Source organism: Typopeltis vanoorti, chromosome 14 (assembly GCF_054136105.1).
Source record: "Typopeltis vanoorti isolate ZY-2024b chromosome 14, IOZ_Tvanoo_1.0, whole genome shotgun sequence".
Classification (NCBI taxonomy): Eukaryota; Metazoa; Arthropoda; class Arachnida; order Uropygi; family Thelyphonidae; genus Typopeltis; species Typopeltis vanoorti.
In genome coordinates, this window is record NC_143562.1 from 59520932 (window position 1) to 59541169 (window position 20238).

At 35.8% G+C, this 20238-nt stretch overlaps 1 protein-coding gene across 3 annotated transcripts in view; it reads right to left on the minus strand.

Moving 5' to 3' along the window:
- Window positions 1-20238, minus strand: part of mRpS24 (mitochondrial ribosomal protein S24) — a 56126-nt gene that overhangs the window by 4690 nt on the left and 31198 nt on the right. The window lies entirely within an intron of this gene.

Here is a 20238-nt window from a genome sequence, read left to right on the forward strand (position 1 = left end):
AAAGATAATGTAGAAAGAATACCGTGTGCATAAGGATGATGTCAGTTATTAAAATTATAAGCAGCAGGCCAGAAGAGTCACAACTGTGGTATGGAAAGCTAAGTTTGAGTATAAAAAGAAATTGACTCTGGAAGCTGAAGATAAGCCAAAAGAATTCTATCATTATGCTGCAAGTATAAAAGAATGAATATGAAAGAATAACTAGTGCATGCAGATGGATTAAGATTTTGTGTGTGTGTGAGTGATAGATGCAAAAGAGATTGTTCAACTAATGATTGCTCACTTTGCTAAAAGCTGTCAACCTTGTGTATGCAAGACTACATACAACACTGCACTCACTGCTACTTCTTCAATGGATGAAGAAACTCAGGAATAACCAGTTCAGCTGAACTGGTTATTCCTTTGACCAGGATATATAATTTGAGTCTAAGAACAGGGAAGATTCCACAGCAGCAGAAAGAATGTATGGTCATCTCATTGCACAAGGGTAATGCAAAAGACTGATGTATTTAATTATTGACCTATTAGTATCTTTAGAGTGATGGTGAAGAGCTTCGAAAAGTTGGTTACGGCTTGCATTCAAAATTGGGTAGACGGAGAATCTCTACTTAGCAATGAACAGCATGGGTTTACTACGGGAAGGTCATGTTTAAGCAACTTGCTCACATTCTATAATAATGTTACTATTGAGTTACACACAAGGAATGGAGATACACCATGATACTTTTGGATTTTGCTAAGGCTTTTGTCAAAATACAGCATGAAAGACTGTTGCATAAAGGAGAGAATATAAGATTGGATTATAAAATATCGGCATGGATAAGAGGATGGTTGACTAACAGATATCAAAAAGTGGTATATGGAGGATGCGAGTCTGCAAGATTTAAGGTAATCAGTGGTGTGCCACAAGGATCAGTCCTTGGTCCATTGTTATTCAATCTGCACGTTAATGACATTGGGAAAGATCTGACATACGACATACAGCTATTTGCTGATGATGTAAAGATAGGTAGGGTAATCAGGAGTGCTGGTGATATGTAGTACTTGCAGAATGATTTGAATAGGCTGGAATTGTGGGCATATGAGAATATATGTCAATTCAATGTTTAATAAATATAAAGTCATGCACTTCGGTCAGATTAGATATCCAATGTTATATTATATTGGTGGGATTGTGCCAGAAGAAGCTGATGGCACAATCAGTTTCTGTCTACTACTAAACTTTTGGAATTTTAGTAGTAGACAGGATGTCGAAGTTCAAGGGCCATATAGCAAAGACTGCAAATACAACTTAGAGGATAATTGCAATGCTGAAACAAACACTGACATGTAAAAGATAAAGATGTCATTTTGATTCTTTAAAGGATTTGACTTTAAAGTCCTCACTTGGACTACTGCATGCATATCTTCGTCTACTGGTTTCCATGGTGATGCTGGAATAGAGCGGAGAGAGTGCAAAGGAGAGAGTTAAAAATGATATCAAGATGGAATAGTGATTATGAAGACCGAATGAGAATTTGTTGACTGCAGACACTAAGAAACAGGAGAAAGAGGGATGATATGATTGAGACTTACAAACTTCTGAAAGAGTTATACAGGATTTTAGTAGATGGAATTTTTCATTTTATGGAGGGGTAGGGAAAGGATGCAAGGGTATCCTTGGAAGTTGAGAATACTATCAAGAAAGGATGAAGACTAGATTTTTCTCTGATAGAGTGGTGTGTGACTGGAATGGATTGCTGTTGGATGTGGTGTGTGTATGTGCAAGTAGTGTAAATGAACTTAAGAACAGGTATGACAGCTGATGCAAATAGTATCACCACTCTCGATTAGTCCCCTACTCCTTGGAGGTCTCTCCTAATAATAATAATAATATCATACTGTGATAACAGAGAAAGTTGCAATACTACCAAATGGCAAGAGTTATCAAATGATTATGACATGGAAAATGGCCAAGGAAGGTGTAAATTTCACCAAAGAAAAGCAATAACTGGAATAGTTCAAGCAGGAAACTATGAACAATTCAGAAAACACTGTTGATTTTTAAGAGAGGGAAGTTAAGTGTACTGGGACAAGGTGATGCAATATCATACTATATCCATAGAGTTGGAAAGAAAAATGGAATGGAGAACTTAACGAAACATAAAGTAATTCATAACAAAATACATAAAATATTGTGTAAGTTTTTATTCAAGGCAGAATCTTCTATCTAGTATTCTATTCTATTAAATTTCATAATGTGATTTATGTGACTTCAGATATGGTGGCCCAGGTCTAACGTATCATTATACAGGGTGTTCGGGATAAATTTGACATATTTATAATTAATTATATTTTTCCGTAAGTTACATGTATTAACACACACTTCTCTTCATTTAAAAGTTTGGACCCTTCTTCATTCATATACAAGATGTCAGAAAGGATGGATAGCTGGAACCCACCTGAATCATGGAAGAGAATAACTTGTATCATGATGATTCGTGCCCGCCATCAAAATAAGGATATTACGACTGCTGCCCAATGCTCCCTGAATACAGTAAAAACAATCAGGCATGAACTAGAGACTTGCAATGGTGACTACGAGGATGTAGCAAGAAGAAAGATCCCTAGCAGACGATCTGATTGCGTTCGTACAGCAGAATTCCTCGCAAATCTGCAGGAACAGGTGTTGAAGAACCCTGGCATTGGAATTCGGGCTTTGTTCGTGGAGTTGCTAACTGTAGTCAAGCCCTGGATAACAAGGGTAGCCAATGGTAGGCCGTATGTATGGCAGCAGGATTCGGCCCCTTGCCACACCTCTGGGAAAAGTCAAAAATGGTTGTCTGAAAATTTCTACGACTTCACCAGTCCAAATGTTTGGCCTCCAAACTCCCCAGACCTTAACCCCATGGATTATTTTGTATGGGGCGCAGTTGAAAAAGACACCAATCGCACTTCCAGTAATACAAAAGCCCAGTTAATGGATAAAATTAAAACAGTTTTTGCGGCCCTTCCCAGGGAGACTGTTCGAGGTTCCGAAGCAGAATTGAAGCTGTGATCGATGCTAATGGTGGTTATTTTGAGTAAATCTTGTTGATAGTATTGTAATTAACTCTGCCTGTAATGTTTTTTTGTCAATTCATTAAATTTAATAGATACAAAGAAGATTTTCTTTTTCCTTACGAAACTGTCAAATTTATCCCGAACACCCTGTAGTTTATATGTTATACTGTGAATATATCAATTTACAGTCAAAAATTTTATGATGATCTCACACATGAAAGCACAGGACCTATAACACAATGAAGAGAAAATTGTTTGGTATGTTTAGAGTTGAACAGTGTATGAGTGTTGGCCAGTGGCTGCTGTAGTTCTTACATGGTTAGAAAAGTCATCTATCCTCGGTTGAAGTACTCAGTTGAAATTTCAGAGGCATTTCTGAGTTCAGAAATGCCTCTGAAAGCAATACCAACACAACTGCACATCAGGAGATGAAGAACATGAGTTATGAGTTTCCATGGCAACACAGCCACAAACCAGCCTAACATCAGCAAAGACACCATTCCATCCATCCATCTATGTTGGATGGAGTGGTGTTCATCAGCGAGCTTCACAGCCTCATTGCCATGTTAGTCCAAGACACTATGAAGGCAGAGAATAAAAAATACAATACTGCTGTACAGAACTTTCATTCCGAAAAGCAGACATAATGCTAAATAATGATATTTGCAAACTCAATGAATAATGCAAATTTGATCAAGGAAAATTGTCTGGTGTCACTACTTTGGGGTCCAAGAACACATAGAGTCATGGAACAAATTTAGTCTTGTAGCTAGTCAAAGTGACTTACATCATAACCACTGTGAAGAGCATGTCAGAAGGTACCTATGCGATTTCCTGTGTACAGGCTAACTTACACATCATGAGAACAAAGTAGAATAATCTTGTCATAAAATGCAAGTAAATTGCTAAAACAAGACAAACCCTTTACAGATCCATGCTAACCATCATAAACAATACTATGTCAATCAACCCATCTTGCATTCTATTCCTAACCAATCTCTCCAGACTATAACTGCTGTTATACAGATTGAGAAATTATCCAGACTGTTATATAATTGGGAACTTCTGTCCTAGAACCATGATTGTGGAGTGGTACTATTTTTCTTCTTTCCACTCCTTACAAACCTTATCCACTGCCTTCATTAAATAACCAAGTCAAGGGCATTGCTAATCGTTGTGCACATTCCTTAAGAATATATGGTGATATGTCATCCATTCCTACAGACTTATTAACATCTAACTCAATCAAAGCCCGATACACCTCTGATTCTTTCACTTCAAATTCTCCTAATACTTGCCTCCCTTCTATATATTGCACAGCATCATTTAAACCAGTATGGTGTATGCTGATAAAGTGCTCATTCAATAATTCCACTATATCCCTTGCAATGGTCACTTCTTATAATCAGCTGCTTTATACTTCCACATATATGAATATATCTGTTTATGGCAGTAAACTTTTCTTGTTTCATTGTTTTGCAAACAAGTACCTCACAATCACTCTCACCAACTGGTGACAGTGCGAATAGATCATTAAGAACTACATCTTGTGAAGTATCATCAAATTCAAATCACTAAAGCCTGTAGTTGCTTCAGTCACATGCCACTTAAGATATTTATCCATCAGAAATTCAACAGACTCACTCTCCTTGTTCCTGTATACTATCTCCTCCTTCCAATTTGCCTAAACATTTTGTAATCCAACTACATTCCATGGCCTATAACAACATCCTCAGATATACTAACCTGTTAATTTCAACATTTTACCACACAGATTCAAAATCTGCACATGTGCTATCAATTTTTACACTTTTTGGACACAATTCTTCTGCAATCATTAACAGCACCTCCCTTCCTCTTTTCACCATCCTATCCTTCTAGCAAATTGTATATCTTTCCATTACTATTCCTTACATCACACCATCCTCAGACAAGCAAGTTTCATTTATATCTTATAACTTTAGACACACTGACTCAATCAATGCAACAAACTCAGCTCTGTTATTTCGAATACTCCTTACATTGTATACAAACATAACAATTCTTGTGTCTTTGAGGCCATTCTACCAGCACCAACATTCTCTATTCTAGCAGCTATACCACATCTCTCTTTGGTCTGACCATTCTCATTTCCCTCATCCTGACTCTGATTGCCGTTCATTCCTGTCTCATCTTCACCTTTATGCATTTCAGCACCTTGTGCTGTTAAAATCACATCTTCAACCTCGTATCCACCTTCTTCCTGTCATAAAACCAGTTTAGCTATGCTATCCTGCTTTACCAGTACTCTTAGACTGTTAGCTACATTAACTATTGATTCTGTGCCTTCTCAACAAACAGTAGCCTTTCTAAATGCCCAACACCAAACCATTCAAATGCAATCCATCAACTTTAAACCATTCCAACTTTCTTTCAAATTCACTCCGCAGATTAACAAACTGAACCACCCTTTGCTTCACACAACTCAGCCATCTTGCTAGTCATTATCTCTGCTCTCCTCAATTCACTATTGTCATATCTGGGCAACATGCTAATGACTTTTCCAACAACACTATTATCCTTTATCTGATACAATAACTTCCTCAAGTCTCTATCAACATTATTTTTTCATCAACTAAGTCATTTGTGCCCACAACTGCCACTAATTCTGATGTGCTCTCTTTCCTTCTCTGCAAAGTATCAGTTACTTGTTTCACTGTTCTACTAAAAAAGCATGTTTTGTGTGCTTTATTAGTCATGACACTTTTAATGGTCAAGTCCCCCATACAATGATATAATCCTTTGACTCTTTCTTCATAACATGAAGTTTCACCTTTCATTCACATCAGCCAATCTCTTCTTTAGGTGTTTAATCTCATCTTCTAGATGTTTCATTTCACTTGTCATTTTCAATAACTCTTGTCTAAGCTTTTCTACTACAACCTCAACTCTAGCTCTCATTTCTAATCACCCTAATCTATAAATACACTTTTCACATACATCAATGCTTTCCTTTTTTCGTTCACTCAAAGTCTATAAATCTTTCACGTTTTTTGATGCATACATGAAGCAATTTTTGCAACGCATCCATTGGGAAAAATCCAGGGCACAACTCGATCTTCATGCAAAAGCTTTGTTTCATTGACGTATGCTTCTTTACGGACATCATTTTCAGAAATAGAAGGAATAAGTAGCAAAAAAGACAACAAACAAACGCCACTGAAGGACACTTGTATCCAGCATGAGAAAATGCAGCACAATTTATGCTTTGCAAACAAGTACCTCACAATCACGCTCACCAACTGGCGACAATGCGAATAGCTCATTAAGAACTACATCTTGTGAATAATCACCAAATTCAAACCACAAACGCCTGTAGTTGCTTCAGTCACATGCCACTTAAGATATTTATCCCTCAGAAATTCAACAAACTCGCTCTCCTTGTTCCTGTATACTATCTCCTTTTTCCATTCTATATTCTTGTAATTAAAGTCTCCCACTAGGATCACCTTCTTTTTACATGCCCTACTAATTTGCCTAAATATTTTGCAATCCGACCACATTCCATGGCCTATAACAACATCCTCAGATATACTAGCTTGTTAATTTCAATTTTTTACCATACAGATTCAAAATCTGCATGTGCTATCAATTTTCACACTATATAACACGTTCATCAGGGGAAATCTTTCACGTTTATCCTACCCAAGGGACTTCTCATTACCATTGTGCTGCTTCCACATTGGGTGGGCAGACTCACTGACACAAAGTTTATACAGCATGTTAGTTGCAACTCTTTTGGTAGAATTTTATTTGAAGTTAGCATTTGTGATCTGTCTTAATGACATCAAAAATTTCAAATGCAATCGAACAAATTCTTAATTCATGTAATTAAAAATTGTGACAAATGTTAGGATAACTGTTTTAAGTTAGATACTGTGTTTGGCAGTACACAAACAGTTTTTGCTTGAATCTATGCATCATAGTTTGGGAGAGGATGTGTGTTTCATTAGGTAGTGCCGTTTTTATCCTGGTTGTCTCTAATTGTACTATTTGTTGACAAATATATTACAAAGACTGCAAATGTCTCAGTATTATTCAGTGATACAATAAAACTACTTGTTTTTCTTCTGTCTTCAGTATAGTGGTTGTTGGACGTATTGTTCACTATATAGGGAGAGCTGCTTTCAGTCTTCGGAGAGTATACATGTAGGGAGTAAAAATTTATCTATCTCTAACTGAAAATGACTTCTATATTCAATAAGAAGAATGCATCTGATGAAAGCCAACAAACTAGAAACATATGTGGGAAATACATATGTTCTAGTGATGAGTTTCCTGAGCTGCTGTCAAAAAAAAAAAATGCATCTGATGAAGTTTGAATTTTTGAAGACATAGTGAATAATTCAGATGATGATTTCAATCAGGTATTGTATTTACAGAGAAATTCCTCATCTGACGAGGAAGATATTTCACAAAGTAAGGTTTCTGAATTTTCAGTTTCAAACAAATGGAATCCAGTATTAAGTAAATGTGCCAGTATCAGTTCAACAGTACAGTAGAAAAAATGAACTACTCTTACCAATTGATGTGGAAAATCCATCTGTAGGGTAATCTGTATTTCTAACTGATGCCCTAATGGAATTTATGGCAAGAGAAACTAACAGATATGCAGATCAGTGCTTATCTACAAATCAGGATTTGAAACTCCAGATAGATTTCTGGAAGTGAATTCCAAGAATTAAACTTATTAAGAACAAAATTATTTATGAATATATTATACTACTATGTAAAAAAAAAAAATTGATCATTAGTAAATAAAAGAATTAGCAGAAAATAAAGTGAAATATATGAAAAAAGAAAGAAATACACATAACACAATAAATTGTACAAGATTATTTGCTCCTCCATCAACCAACATATATTTCTGCCACATCCATACGAATCACCTGATCAGCATTATTAGATCATAGGATAAGCCCCCCACCCCATAGTTATTTACTGAGCTAGCAATGTATACAGTCAGCTTCTTATTGGTTAATGATTTATATTTTGCAGATACTTGTAACCCAAGCACATATATAATATCACAGATGTAAATTATCGACAATCAATTTTACAGTACTGAAAGTATTTTTATTTATACCTATTCTTTCTCTTCATTATATTTGCTATTCTTTACGTCTTTTTTAGTAAATCAAGTATAGTAACTAATAATCAAATATATCATTCTCTTTAATTATGGTTTTTTTAATATATTCTGTAAAGAACATTTCTTTTCACCTATCCCTCTCCCCCTGCTATACAGGATTAGTTACAATCGAAGAAACTGTCATAAAAAGTGGCTCTTCTGACGACATGCAAGAATAAAAGATCTTAGTTCTGTAGTGATAGAACTAAGATCCTCTATTTGCAAAGGAAAAACCATTGCTCGAAAGTTAGAACAAGCCATTTTAATTGGTACTTTCAATTTTTGCAGTATACTAATATACTGCTCAGAGTGTGTGTGTGTGTGTGTGGTGATGCCAGTAAGCACGAATTTTCTGAATATCTGCACTCTTCATAACTCAAAAAGCACTGCCAAGCTTTGCACTGTGGTCATGTACACTTCAAGATGATGAACAAATGCTACTTGTTCATCCATAAACACGTTCATTTACCAACAAAATATCAACAAATGACAGAAAATGTCAATTGGGAGAACATTTATATAATCAAAAATTCAATTGGAAAATGCTTCATCTGCACTGACATCCTTTCTTCACTTAACTGCTATAATTCAGACATTTAGAAGAGTACTGTGATCTTCATTTCTTCCAACTTCTTAAGAGCATGACTATTCAGCAGCACATGTTCAGGGTATAGTTCAAAATTTTGAATTATACCCTAAAAATGTGGGAACTGTTGAGTGAATGGTAGATAAAAGTTATCTACCATTTATTGGATGTCTCTGTTAAAAAATGGCAGGGGTTTATCATTAGATAGCTATAGAAAACTAATTCATACAAAATGATATGCACATGCCAGCTGCTTTCACCATCCTAAACAAAAGTTAGGTATAATCACAATGTTAAAAAACTGTGCTTAAACATGGTTAGGAATGATGAAACAAAAAAGAAAGAGCTTCAACTAATGCCTTGTGAATGGCTACTTCAAAATGAAATGTTGCTAAATAAATTATTATTCTCTCAAAAATCAACTTGCGTCTACAGAAATTAATTACAAAGGCACCATTTCTTTACTTGTTTCTGAATAAACTCGAAGATTTATTTAGAAGAATTTAACATAATATTTCTACATGTTTCACTATATGGTGGTTGAGAGCATTGTCACAAAAAACATTACAGAACATACAAAAGAACCAAAAACTACTATTAACATAATAATTGTCTACAGACATTATTAGGTTAATAATGTCTGTAGACAATTGGTTTCTGTTTATCTGTCTTGAACAAATCACTTCAGAAGATTCCTTAAACATTCTAATTTAAAAGTTGTTTTCTAAGCAAGGCATCAACATAAATAGCTACTCCATTATGTCATGGGAGAAGACATGTTTGGCAAGATTACTTTTTTAATTTCCTTTCATAATCCATGTCACTTAATAGTTCTTTCTTATGGATTTTAAAACTTCTTCCAGCTTGACCAACTAAAACCTAATCACACGAACACAAAATGTTATATATCCCAGGATATTTTCCAAATGGAACACTATCATTGGGCAAATATTGAAAGTTCTGTAGGATGTTAACTGGTTTGAAGGCTGTTCTCAGGTTAACTATTATTCTTATAATTATTATTATTTTAAAATAATAAATTGTCTGTTACTAAATAATAGACTGTCTGAACTGAATTAATGCATTGATATGATTATAAAATTTATTTACTGGAAACGTTTACTGTATTTCAATTTAAATGTATTCAATGATATGAAAAACTTACTTGTTTTGCTTGAAGTATGCAAGATTTACTATTTACAAGTAAAGCACCATAACATAATGGGAGCTCATTTTTCTCACTTCATGACCAAAATGAAAGCCAGAAGTATAGTGCATAGTAGAACGTAGAACATGTAGAATGAAAAGAACACTGTATAATACTGCTGAGAGAAATGAAGAGGATTTTTTTGGAACTTAATAGCAGATATTTATGAAGTCTTTCATATAGAAAGAAAGAAAGAAACATTTAAAAGTTATAGATTCTTATGTTATGACAATGATGACTGGACAGTTAAGGAAATAAGATATGGCAGGTTGAGTTTTTAATGATTGCTCGTTTTTTGTAGTCTTTTACTATGAAAAAATAAAGCTCTGAACATAAAAGGAGATGAAAGAAGACTTCACATTATGGCTTTTAGAAAAAAAAACAACTGCAACTAAAATTGCAAGTGTTTATATGATTTTTTAAAAGAGAATACTGTAGTGTTCAAATTAAGGATTTCAGATCCAGAAGTTTTATTTCCAGAGAAATGAAAATAAAAGTTTTTTTAATAAATTTGTTGGAAGTCACTTATCATTAAATAACCTAACAGTGAATGAGATGTTTTTTTTTTAATGTATATTAACGTTTTCACTTAATCTATTTTCTATACATTTAAAAACGTGGGTGAAAATTCACTTGCCACCTGTCTTTGGTAACTTGACTGTGGTGAGTGGGTGAGTGGATTTCTGGAGCCCTGAATCATGATATTAGCATTCTTTATTCTGCTTTAAGGATAATAACATCATGATTATCATGTGGACTATTTAGGATATTCCTTTCTAATGCAGTGACGGGCTTCTTAGTAGGCAAACTTCAATAGAAGTTTTTGTCACTCCAAAATCAAATTTACTCTGGAGATTAAGAAGGATAAACTCTACCATTTATTGGATGTCCTTGTCAAAAAAAAATGGCAGGGGTTTATCATTAGATAGCTATAGAAAACTAATTCATTAAAAATGATATGTACATATCAGCCGCTTTCACCATCCTCAACAAAAGTAGGTATAATCATAATGTTAAAAAAATTGTGCTTAAAACATGGTTAGGAATGATGAAACAAAAAAGAAAGGGCTTAAATTTCTGCTCAACTAATGCCCTTTTGAATGGCTACTTCAAAATGAAATGTTGCTAAACAAATTATTATTCTCTCAAAAATCAACTTGTGACTACAGAAATTAATTACAAAAGGCACCATTTCTTTACTCTATATGGGCAAGAACACAAGACAGACAGCACTATTATTAAAAAAAAAAAAAAGTCAGTGAGAATAGCCTCGAAACCAGCTGACATCCTACAGAACTAACTATGTTTGCCTTAAGACAGCATTCCATTTGGAAAACACCCTGGAATATATATAATTCCATTCATTATTAAAAAATTATGGAAACAACTACTGTGTTGTATTAAAATTTCAGTTTAATATACACTAAAATGATCATTGGACATTTCAACCTACACATCAAGGTCATCATCTGGAGTATACAAAGAAACAAGCTATGTTACAATCTACATGATATGCTAAAGTCACATTAATTTGGTTAACAATTAAAACTACTGGCCTAACCTCTGGTGAGGAAAAAAAAATTCCATATTCTAGGCAAGTTTGTCAGTCAGACTGGAAGAAGGTTCGAAATCCATAAGAAAGAGCATCTAAGCAATATGGATGTTGGAAGATTTTCCACTTGATTATACTATAAATTAAAGATGCCAAGAAATTATATTCATGATTTAATCCTTTATCCAAGTGTAGGGAAACAAAGTTTGCAACTATAGTAACTTCAGGACTTGGCAACTTGCATATAGAAGCTAATGATTTCACATCATTTGCCTTGGTATCCCATAATGCAAAGCACATATCCTTAAGGACATATATAATGCTATGCATTATGGGAAGGGCCACTACCCAGACCAGTTTCGACCTTTTACTAAGGTCTCATCAGTGGGAGCCAGACCCATAGGTGATACAAAGGTTGAAATAGTACAGAAGTAATATTTTCATATATACGAGCAGCCAAAAGGTGTCACACCTTATTACTAAAATAATCTGGATTAGAGATAGATGTTGGAAGTTTTCCCACTTGGTTATACTATAAATTAAAGATGCCAAGAAATTATATCACTGGTTTAATCCTTTATCCAAGTGTAAGCAAACAAAGTTTGCACCTGAAGTAACTTCAGGATTCGATTCCCGTCGACGACAAGAGGAGCTTAAGGATCTTCCTCAGCCATAGCCAAGTTAGCCAGTCTTGAGCATGGACAGCAGGGTTTTTTCCCCAGTTTATCTGGGGTTTTTCATCCTGCATACAGGCAAACCGGCCATGTAAACACACATGGATACAGTCATGAATATCACCCTTAGGGGGATGCAGCAGAGGAGTGGCGAACCAATTGCATTAATATGCTAGTAACACCTCATTAGGAGGGGACTCAACCCATCCTAGACGGATGAGAAGAATAGATATAGGAAAAAAAGTGATGTGAAGTCATTAGCTTCTATATATAAGTTGTCCAGTCCTGAAGTTACTGCAGCAGCAAATTTTGTTTGCTTATTGTAATGTCATTGCTTTCTCTTTAATCAGTTCCAGAAATCAGTTCCTGACAAATTATTTAGGATCAACTGCATCAGCCAGCAACTAGTTTCTGATACAAAGGTTTACTCTACTAATTTTCTCGACAATTTAATTGAGCATAGGGATCACGTGGTGTGCAGTCGTGGCTCCCTCTCTACCTTGCATAAAATGTCCCCCACTTACACAGGTCCGAACTTTTCTAAGTGGTAATTCAGTCTCAAACAACAGAACTCACAAGCTTTGATTTAAAAGAATACATTTAATTGAGCTAAAAGTCATATAAAGAAATCATTAATAACAATATAGAAAAACAAGTTCATGCACAAATACTCATGCAACTGCAATAAACTCACTCAATTATTCTAAGTGTTAAAATCACTCTCACATATTTCTTAATATACAGGCACATATAATTATATTCCAAGAGCATCAGTTAATCAATCTTATTTCTGTACTTTGCATTAAGATTAAGTGATACTCTATTGGTTATGCAGTTCCTGGACAGTACAACATTAGCAAAATGCATAGGATATCTTCACTCAATTTAACAATTACTATCTTAGTTAAAAACTCTTTGCAGTAAAATTTATACAAGTTATAGGCTTAATATAAAGAACAGTGTCTTCACACATTTATCACATATAATGAATCATCTCATAACTGTCCTACTATAGTGTCTCTCTTATACAAAAGTTTAAGCTACCACAGGAAGGTCCCATCACAGACGACTAGTCAAAAAACAGATCACCTAGTTGGGTCGAGCAGGGCTATGCTTAAAGTTCTCCTTCTTTTCGTCTCTTCTGGTTTTACAATACTTGATATATATATAAGGTAAAAGATATGCCCTTACCGGCTATTTTCCTCAGTGAAGTGGTTCCTTAGCTTCAGTTCCGGGTTTTCCTCGGATGTGGCAAGATTCTCTTGTCACTCTGCTGTCTATCTCTTTCCTTTCTTCTCGAAGGATCCCCTTCGCTATCCTCACGTTGGCGGCAGATTCACCAATGGCTCTGTCTGCTGGTCTCCTGATGTTCTGTTGGACGTCTTGTACACATCGGGTCCCACAGCAACGTGCAAAGTTGCTGGATACTGGGGACAAGCTTCCTTGGCCCTCACGGCTTTTGACCAGGAACACAGGAAAAATGCAGGAACCAGAGAGCGTTTAAAGTGCACGCCGCTCCTTATATCTCATCCGCGAGCGCCCTCTCTCTCTGTCTTCATCGCTCACTTAGCCATCTCTGATTCGCCAGGTACCGATGATGTCATATCCTTTTCTCGATGCCTCTCTTGACGGAAGTATTACAGCAGGTTACCGGATGACTACGCGGGTTTTCTGCTGTGTCACTGTGGACTATTACATAGTGATCTGACCTTCCATTGATTGGTTAACATAATTCTGAATTGTTTAACATAATTTTCCCTATATTGGGCATGATTCGAAAACAGTATTTGGACTACTTTATAACAATATTATTAATTAAGTTGATATACCTTTTGATTACAATTTATTTATTACTTCTTTACCCCTTCTCTTGAGAGTATAAGCATGTTTTTATTGTAAGTCACTATTTTCTCATGTTGGGTCTGAAACAAATGGCTGACTGATAGTGGGCCAGTTATTTTCGACACAACACTTACACTTGGAAAGCATTAAACAAGAATACAATTTTTCGGCATCTTTAATTTACAAGCAATGTGGAATATAAAGGTAAATAATGAAGCAGTCTTGCTGAATACATCTTCTCTAAATAACATATAAAACATTGGCCATCTGTATCAATGCCTTACCTAGAAGACAACTTTTAAATTAGAATGTTTAAGGAATCTTCTCCGGTGATTTTTTCACATGACAGAAGAGAACTCAAGCCCTTCTTATTCATTATATTTGGAAGTCCTTATATTGTATTATATTATAAATATATTATGCCAATATATTTTGCTGTTGCTATAGACATGGTAATATGGATAGTAGTGATCAGGAAATGTATAAAAAAATTAGCCAAGCAGAAAAGGGTGATTTTAATAATGGAATGTAGACTGGAATGGTGCGATAGCAACCAGAAGTAAAGAAAATGAATTTCTTGAGATTTTCTGGGAGAACTACAAAATCAATATGTAACAGAGAGCAAACGAGGACTGAGGGTCTTGGACCTGATCATCTCACCAGAGGATGTTATTATAAATGATATATCAAATCTTCCTCCAGTTGGTTTGAGTGACCAAGAAGTGATTACCTTGGTGGTTGTCAATCATGTGAGAACTTCCACGAGGAAAGGTTATATGTGGAACTACAAGGATGGTGATTATGAGAAGCTTTGCAGCTGCAGAATGGAATGGAATGAGGACTTGGGTGGAAAGGAGAGCAATGCTGCTTGGGTGATAGTCAAGAACTATCTAGTAGAAGCAATGTCCAAATGTATTCTGAAGGTCAGAAGGTTAAATAAAATGAATGAATGAACAAACAGGATGCAATACAGAGAAAACAGGCATTGTGGAGGCAACATAAGAGTTGTAATAATCAATTCCATTTGCTATACAAAGAAATGGGAAGGAGACTGACTCAGTTGGTAAGGGATAGAAAAGTTCAGTAAGCAGCAGTTAGCTAATGAAACAAAAAAAAAAAGAATGAGTATGGTGGGATGGCATTGATTAGAGAAAATGGTATAAGGACAACTGCTGCAGAGGATATAGTTTAAATATTTAATGATCAGTTCACATCCACAACTCTCCATGATGTTACATTTGAGAGCAGCAGATGATAAGGAGGTGAGATTGACTGTGAATAAAGAAGAAGTATATGAGGAATTAAGCAAATTTGATATTACCGAGGCTATGGGACTTGATGATACATCACCATGCATTCTGAAGGAATGTGCCAGTGAATTGACATCTGCCTTGACATGTTTAATATAAGTCTTACGTTGCATGAAGTTCCAAAGTAGTGGAAGGAAGGCAAGATTGTACTGCTTCATAAAGGGGGGGGGGGGTAACAGAATTCAAGCAGGAGACCTCCACATAGCCTTTAAAGGAATGCGGAGAACCGACCAGGGCTTCTCACCTAATGTCCAATCCTCACCTTCTCGTGGTGCACCCTGTTGGGTATCTACTTTGATACTGAACGAATGAGGATGGGCTGGCAATTTGGGATTTAGCCGACCAAATTGTATTCTTATTGGTTAAACCAAAATAAAAAAATGATGGTACAACATGACAAAATTTCATGCCGGCTGGGGCGTCGCCCGGTTAAACAAGGCCCCCGTTGTTTTCGCCAGGGAACCAGGGCGAACAGCGAAAAGTCAGCTACTGGAACAAATCTGAAAACAAACCCCAACTCAACATCACCAGAGTTAAAGATCGGTACTATCAACGTAAGAAGCCTGAATGGCAAAGAAATGGAGCTAGCTGAGGAATTAGATAAGTACCAGATCGACATAATAGGGGTGACTGAAACAAAAAAGACCAAAACTGGTGAGATCTTTCTGAGCAATAAATACAAAATGTTATATTCAGGCAATAACAATCAAGGAAAAGAAGGAGTAGCCATAGTATTCAACACAAAATACGAGGCTAATCTTCTTGAATGGCAGTCAGTCTCAAGTAGAGTAATGTGGGCAAATATGAGAATGGGGAACTGGACAATGAGACTTATTTGTGCCTATGGTCCCACAGAAGGTTCTACTAAGGTAGAAGTGGAGGAATTTTTTGAGGCTTTAGAAAAAGCAACTGACACAATGAAAAAGGAAAAGTTGGTCCTTGTTGGGGATCTAAATAGTAGAGTAGGAAATGATTGTGAGACATACAAAAATATTTTGGGAAAATTTGGAGAAAAGAGCAAAGCTAATAATAATGGCAAATATCTGTTGGATTTCTGCTCAGGACATGGACTGGTTATTACTAACACCATGTTCCAACATAAAAATGTGCACAAATTCACATGGAGAGAAGAGGCATGGAATAAGAAAAGTCTCATTGACTATGTTATTGTTGATAGTGATGTTTTCTCCCTGGTGCAGGACACCAGAGTGTACAGAGGATTTGAAATTGGAAGTGATCACTATTTAGTCTTGAGCAGGATAAAATTGAATTTCATATTGAAAAGAATAACATGTAAGAAAGTTTTAAAGCGAATAAAAGTTGAGCAGCTCTCAGATGTAAACTGTAGACTAAAATATAGAAATATTATTGAAAAGAAAATGAAAGAGTTTGAGAACAGGAATCAAACCTTGGAGATTCAGTGGCAAACTCTGAAGGAAACATTGATTGATTCTGCCAGAGAGGCGTGTGGTGAGGTTGTGTGCAAAGATAAAAAAATCAGAACTCCCTGGTGGACACAGGAAGTTAAAGAGGCAGTGAAGGAAAAGAAGAAAGCATATCAAAAGTTCCTGGCAAATAAGTCAGCTTTTACTCTTACAGAATACAGAGACAAATGTAAGAAAGCTAAACAGCGTGTAAAACTAGCTAAACAAAAGTCATGGGAGGACTTTGGCAAGAATATAGAAAATAAATATCAAGAAGGTGGCAAAATATTCTGGAGGTTGTTGAAGAAGCTTAGGAATGGAGGAAAGAGTGCTGTAAAAGGAATTAGAGATGATAAAGGTGAAATGAAAACAGGAGAAAAAGATATCCTTGAAGTATGGAGTAATTACTTTGAAAAACTGCTAAATGAAACAAGCAGTGATGACAGCACAGTGATAAAAAACACTGACCAGGCATGCAGTCAGGAATACATATCCATACTTGAAGTAGAAAAAGCCATCAAAGGCTTGAAATGTGGAAAGGCAGCAGGAGTAGATGATATTCGACCAGAAATGCTGAAGTATGGTGGTATAAGAGTCTTACAGTGGCTGCACTGCATAGTTCAGAAAGCCTGGACAGAGGGACGAATTCCTGATGATTGGAGTAGAGCGCTCATAGTACCCATATATAAAAAGGGAAATAAAACTGAATGTGAGAATTACAGAGGTATTTCCCTACTGAGTGTTCCTGGCAAGATCTATGCAAGTATACTTGAGAAACGGATGAGAAGAATTGTGGAAGAAAAGCTTGGTGAAGAACAAGCTGGATTCAGGCCAAATAGAAGCTGTCAGGATCAGATCTTCACTTTACGACAAATAGTCGAGAAAGCATGGGAATATAACAAAGATCTGTATTTAAGTTTTGTCGATTTGGAAAAGGCATATGACAAGGTGCCAAGAGAGAAGCTATTCAATACGCTGCAGTTATATGGTGTCAATGGGGCATTATATCAAGCAATACTTAGTCTTTATTTGAGTTGTGAGTCAGCAGTTAGAATTGAAGGAAGTACAGGAAGATGGTTTAATGTTAAATCTGGTGTGAGACAAGGATGTACATTATCCCCTCTGTTATTCATTATCTATATGGATCACATTATGAAGGAATGTGGTATTAAACCTGATATCAAAATTGGAGATGTTAATGTCAGCTCTTTGCTTTATGCGGATGATGTTATACTTCTAAATAAATCCGCTACAAGTCTGCAAGATTCTCTGACTAAATTGAATAGCTGTTGTAATAGATATGGTATGAAGGTCACCAATAAAAAGACAAAGACAATGAAAATAGGCAGAATCATTGAAAATGTCAACTGTGTTGTGAATGGAGAACCTGTGGAACAAGTAAAACATTTCAGTTACTTAGGCACAATTTTTACTGAAGGTAAACTAAATATAGAAATAGACAACAGAATCAGCAAAGCTGGTATCGTGGGAAGTCAATTGAATAAATTCATATGGAATAAGAAAGAAATTAGTCGGAACACTAAATTAGCTGTATACAAGACTGTGTTCAAACCAATTTTAACTTATGGATCTGAGAGCTGGGTCAGAAGTAAAACACTTGACCAAAGACTAGAGACCGCAGATATGAGAGTCCTGAGAAAGATTAGAGGCGTGAACAGATGGCATCAATGGCAATATCATATTAAAAATGAGGATATTCGGAAAGAACTTGACATTGTCAGCATCCAGGAATGCGTTAGCAGAGCTAATCTCAGATGGTATGGTCACTTAAATAGAATGGGAGAGGAAAGATTAGCAAAACAAGTGTTCTCTGCCAGGTTGGCAGGAAAACGACCCAGAGGAAGACCAAGATATAGGTGGATTGATACAGTACAAAGTGCCTTAGACGATAGAAATATAAGATCTGATAATGTTGGAGTCTTGACAAGTAACAGACTGATTTGGAGGAAAATTGTAGATAGGAAGTTAGTAATGATGTAATTTTTTCATGTAGTACTGTCATATCCTGTACACCCCTTGAGGGTACATGGCAGGAATTTGATGATGATGATGATGAATTATAGGTTATTCTGTGTATTAGACTTTTACAAAGGCTTTCGGTAGATTACCACATGATAAGTTGATAGTCAAACTAGAGTGGATAGGGTTGGATATTAGACTAGTGCATTGGATTGGAGATTGGCTGTCTGATAGATACAGCCAATCTCCAGTCCAATGCAATATTCCAGAAGAGGAAAGTCACTAGTGGTGTGTTTCAGGGGTCTGTTTTAGGGCCATTGCTGTTTAACCTGTATGTTAATGATATTGGAGAAGATATCAATGGGAATATACAGTTGATGCAAAGTCGAGACAACATTGAAATTCAATGTTGTATCGACAAAGTTTGCAACACTGAATTCAATGCCAATTCAGTGTTACAAAATGTAAGGTTTTAAAATTTGGGAAACAAAGATGGGATGTAGAATTTTTTCTTGGTGGGGATATATTGTTGGAGGTGGAGGAAATAATTGGAGGATACATTGCCAAAATTGTGAGGACAACACATCAAATTCTCAGAATGATGCAGAGGACATTGACTTGTAGAAGTAAGGAGATTCTGGTTCCATTGTATAAGGAACCAGAATCTTTCCAACATCTCTTCATCCTTTTGAAAACAAACAATTGACCACATCTGATTAGGCTACATATGGACTGTGCACAGATTTGGTCAATTGTTTGTTTTCAAAAGGATGAAGAGATGTTGGAAAGGATCCAGAGGCAATTGACCAAATTAGTTTCTGATCTCTGGAATATGAAGAAAGGTTGAGACAATGCAATTTACAGAGTCTAGTGGATAGGAAGAGGAGTGATATGATAGAGATGTACAATTTGGTAAGGGTTTGTTATAGAATTAACGTTGAAGAGTTTTTCATAAAATGGTAGTAGATTGGGGGAAAAGAAGAGGTCATATTTGGAAACTGTATAAGGAAAGTGTGAGCAAAGGAGTGAGAAGCAGGTTTTCTGTTTGGAGAGTTGTGAATGATTGGAATGCATTGCCCAAAAGTGTGGTGTCTGCAGAATTTGAATTTGCTTAAGGCATGGTATGATGAGCTGTTTGTATGTCAAAAGGGACCTCCTAGTTGAGTCTGTGACTCCATGGATTAGGATAATAATAATAATATATTTATATTGGCATAATAACAACTTACAGGCATTACATAACAATGTACATGCTGTGCATGATGTACATTGTTATGTAATCACACACTTCATTAGCTATAATATTTTAGAAAACAATGGATTTTAGCAGTTTTCAGATCTTATATATTCTCTGTTTTTCCTGACAATGCATTCAGCTAATAGATGGTGAAATCATTGAAACATGCTATTTTCTTCTAAATAAATCTACAAGTTTATTTGGCATTCTCTAT